This window comes from Euprymna scolopes, chromosome 3, assembly GCF_053919585.1.
Source record: "Euprymna scolopes isolate OS-2025 chromosome 3, ASM5391958v1, whole genome shotgun sequence".
Lineage (NCBI taxonomy): Eukaryota > Metazoa > Mollusca > Cephalopoda > Sepiida > Sepiolidae > Euprymna > Euprymna scolopes.
Genome location: NC_136484.1, coordinates 60,276,126 through 60,280,931, shown reverse-complemented (window position 1 = coordinate 60,280,931; position 4,806 = coordinate 60,276,126). Strand labels below are relative to the sequence as shown.

The 4,806-nt window shown below is 40.6% G+C and overlaps 1 pseudogene; it reads right to left on the bottom strand.

Annotated features, from left to right (window-relative positions):
- Positions 1-481: 481 nt before the first annotated feature.
- LOC145265439 (U2 spliceosomal RNA) lies at positions 482-585 on the bottom strand (annotated as a pseudogene).
- Between the last annotated feature and the right edge of the window lie 4,221 nt (positions 586-4,806).

Below are 4,806 nucleotides of genomic sequence, written 5' to 3'. Positions count from 1 at the left end.
TCGTCATCTTCTTTGAACGGGATATACATGTGACTAGGGGCCGCATGTCAACTTAATCTCCCCTTGACACTCCCACGTTTGGGGGAATCCAGGTGTAGGCCGTATCTTTGAATAACATCCAAGACGAAAACAATAGTCCGAATAATACAAATTATACAAATGTATCAATTTTCATCTAATAAGGCCGATGGCCATTAGTCGCCTGCTCTCCTGTAATGAATGAATGAGTGACATGAAATTCTCAAAGATAAACAAAAATGACCGAAAAATGGGCTGAAATGACATAAATAAATAAAAAGTAAATGACTTAGAATGACATTAATGAACTTAAGGATGAATTGGATGACCTTAAGAATTATTGAATGCTTAAAAAATAACTGGAATCCTTCAAAAACAACTTGAATGATCTGGAGAATGACTTGAATGGATTTGAGACTGACCGGTTGTAAAATGTGTGATCATTTTACATTACATTAATACAGAAAGGTGATCCCCACTTTATATTACAAAGTTACAAACATAAGTACAACATGTAGTAAGAACAGATACTATACTTTGATCTTGGCCAAATAGCCAAGAAAAAGCTTCCCCACCGAGCAAATTAGGTACAAGGCGGATTTTTAATGTGAGGAGTGAAGGGGAAATGGAGACCAATCCCCGGGGAGTAGGGGAGCTGGATAGTGACAATTGGTATGAAGGGTTGCCCCTACATTGACCAAGGTCTTATATGTGGAGTTGGTATTTATTTGCTCCCCCACCGAGCAAATATGGCACAAGGCCGATTTTTTATGTGAGGAGTGAAGGGGAAATAGGGACCGCCTCCTCGTGGAGTAGGGGAGCTGGATAATTACAATTGGTATGACGGGTTGCCCCTACATTGACCAAGGTCTTATATGCGAGGTTGGAATTTATTTGCTCCCCCACCGAGCAAATAAGGAAAAAGGCCAATCTTTAATGTGAAGAGTGAAGGGGAAATGGGGACCAGCTCCTCAGGGAGTAGGGGAGTTGGATAGTGACAATTGGTATGAAGGGTTTTCCCTACATTGACCAAGGTCTTATATGTTGGGTTGGTAATTGTTTGCTTCCCCACCGATCAAATAAGACACAAGGCCGATTTTAAATGTGAGGGGAAATGGGGATCAGCTCTCCGGGGAATAAGGGAGCTGGATAGTGACAATTGGTATGACAGGCCTTCCCTACATTGACCAAGGTCTTATATGTGGAGCTGCACCCACATATAGTCTTTGCTTGCACTATCTGCCGGAACAGATATTACACTTTAATCTGGGCCAAAAGGCCAAGAAAAGTGTATTTTTTGCACCCACATCGAGCAAATTAGGCACAAGGCCGATTATTAATGTGATGAGTGAAGTGGAAATGGGGACCAACTTCCCTGGAAGTAAGGGAGCTGGATAGTGACAATTGGTGTAAAAGGTTGCCCCTACATTGACCAAGGTCTTATATGTGAGGCTGCCTCCACATATGGTCTTTGTTTGCAGTATCTGCCGGAACAGATACTACTCTTTGATCTTGGCCTTTTGGCAAAGAACAGGGTATTTATATTCTCCCCCACCGAACAAATTAGGCACAAGGCCGATTTTTAATATGAGGAGTCAAGGGAAAATGGGGACCAACTATCCGGGGAGTAAGGGAGCTGGATAGTGACAATTGGTATGAAGGGTTGCCCCTATGTTGACCAAGGTCTTATATGTGGTATTGCCCCAAGGTGTTATATGTGGTATTGCCGGAACAGATACTACACTTTGAACTTGAGCAAAAGGCCAAGAAAAGTGTATTTATTTGCCCCCCCCCAACGAGCAAATAAGGTAGAAGGCCAATTTTTAATGTGAGGAGTAAAGGAAAAATGGGGACCAGCTCCCCGGGGAGTAGGGGAGCTTTATAGTGACAATTGGTATGAAGGGTTGCCCCTATATTGACCAAGATACTATATGTGGGGTTGGTATTTATTTGCTCCCACACCGAGCAAATTAGGTAGAAGGCCGATTTTTAATGTGAGGAGTTAAGTGAAAATAGGCACCAACTCCCGGGGGAGTAGGGGAGCTGGATAGTTGCAATTGGTATGAAGGCCTTACCTACATTGGCCAAGATCTTATATGTGAGGCTTCCCCACATATGGTCTGTGTTGCAGTATCTGTTCCGGCAGGTACTACACGTTAATCTTGGCCAAAAGGCCAACAAAAGGGTATTAATTTACTCCCCCACCGAGCAAATAAGCACAAGGCCGATTTTTAATGTGAGGAGTTAAAGGGAAATGGAGACCAGCTCCCAGGAGTGTAGGGGAGCTGGATAGTCAGCATTGGTTTGAAGGTTTGCCCCTACATTGACCAAGGTCTTATGTATGGGGCTTCCTCCACATATGGTCTTTGCTTGCAGTATCTGCCGGACAGATACTACACTTTGATCTTGGCCAAGAAAAAGCGGTATTTATTTGCTCCCTCGCCGAGGAAATACGGCAGAAGACCGGTTTTTAATGTGAGTAGTGAAGGGGAAATGGGGACTAGCTCCCTGGGGAGTAGGGTAGCTTTATAGTGACAATTGGTATGAAGGGTTGCCCCTATATCGACCAAGTCTTATATGTGGGGTTGGTACTTTTTTGCTCCCCCACCGAGAAAATTAGGCACAAAGCCTATTTTAATGTGAGTAGTGAAGGTGAAATGGGGACCAGCTCCCCGGGGAGTAGGGGAGCTGGATAGTGACAATTTGTATGAAGGTTTTCCCCTACATTGACCAAGGTCTTATATGTGGGGTCGCCCCCACATATGGTCTTTGCTTGCAGTATCTGCCAGACAGATACTACACTTTGATCTTAGCGAAAAGGCCAAGATAAAGCGGTATTTATTTGCTCCCCCACCGAGCAAATTAGGCAGAAGGCCGATTTTTAATGTGAGGAGTGAAGGTGAAATGAGGACCAGTTCCCCGGGGAATAGGGGAGCTGGATATTGACAAATGCTATGAAGGGTTGCCACTACATTGACCAAGGTCTTATATGTGGGGGAAACCTGCCTGAACATATAGTGCACTTTGATCTTGGCCAAAAGGCCAAGCACAAAAGTCTTACGGATAGATCGACAGACCGACCGACCGACAAACCAACCGACCGACCAACGGAGTGACTTATAGAGTCTCTTGCACGCGACTAAAATTATGAAACAAAAAAGGTCGAATTAAAAACACGGAGAGAATAGAGGAAACTAGTGCAAAAAGAAACGAATGAAAACGAGTTAGATTTTATGTACGAGATTTAAAAAAAAAGCCAACATTTGTAGTTTTTGCATTACTTTTATAATTGATGTTATGCTCACAACGTTTCGACCGATGTAACCTTCGACTTTATTCAGGTGCATCTTGTCGAACGCGAATATCTTTATGTCAAACTTGAAAATCTGTACGGAATCTGGAATGGAACACTATTTAATTAACGAGTACACAAATACAAGTTCATACAGCGCCTCGCCTTCCCAAATAGTCACCCATCTGGTATTGGCCAGGCTCAATGTCAATGTTACTTGGCTATTATTAGAAAGAGTAAGCTTGTGTTGCAAGGGGATGGATAAGTACACCTTTATAGATTAACTAGCGGGCCGCACGGCGTTGCCCGGTCGTAAAATACGCATAAATGTTATATTTTAATTAATACAGATCCTGAGACCTGTGCATGCGAGTATTATCTTTTTTTTAACCGTTCACTTTTTGTAAGTAAAAAAAGAAAAAAAATACTCGAGCTGAGATCGAAATCAAAACATAAAGACATTGAGTCAAGTGCAATAACCATTAGACCAGCGTGACACGATGGTTAAAGGGTGTTTACTAAACTACTTATTCTTAACAGAAGTAATCTGTAATGTGAACTATTCACGGGTGCGCATTCGTGAAACAGTTCGCTAACAGATAAAAATTCGACGACTCCAATTTTTTTTAAATTTTGACCTTTTTGCAGCCATTTTTCCGAATGAAAACAAGATTAAAGAGTTTGTCACGCGTCTGAATATCCTATATACAAGCGCTCAAGTCTGTAGATCAAAAATCCGTTAAGAAGTGTCCTCACGCACACACATTTTCATTTCTCTTAGATTATAGATATAAATTTTGGTAATTATGAAACACTCTTATTTTCATAAAATATTTGTAGATTTAATTACTTTTATTATAATTTAAAACTCTAACAAGCATGAGTATTCTACGAGACGGAGTTTACTGCTTGTTTTTTGTTTGGTTTTGGTTTTATTTTTTGTTGTTTTTGTTTTTCGTTTTAAATTGTTTTCTCATTTTTTCCGTTTACATCTGGAACATTTTATCTGAGACATGTGAACAAGCACTCTGTGCCCTCGCCGATTCCTTGTATACCCGATACCTGAAGTAATTACAATTCCTAATTGTTGTTCATCTGACAATTGTTTTAAAAAGCCTTAGCTCTGCCAGTACTTCATGCCCTCTCAACCTTTTAGAATCTATCTAGATCAAATTGAAACGCCTTTAAGTTTTCATTTTAGAGGTGATCTAAAGACTTTAAATGCCAAATCACTATTCATATTTCAAATAGGTGCCATTTTGTAATTCCATTCATAATATTACATTATTGTCTCTCCGACCGTTAACTTTAAACGTTTATTTTCTTACGCTCTCTCGCATACTTCCCACTCCATTTTCTCTCTCTCTCTCTCTCTCTCTCTCTCTCTCTCTCGTTCTCTCTCTCTCTCTCTCTCTCTCTCTCTCTCTCTATATATATATATATATATATATATATATATATATATATATATATATATAAGAATTACAGTTAAGTTT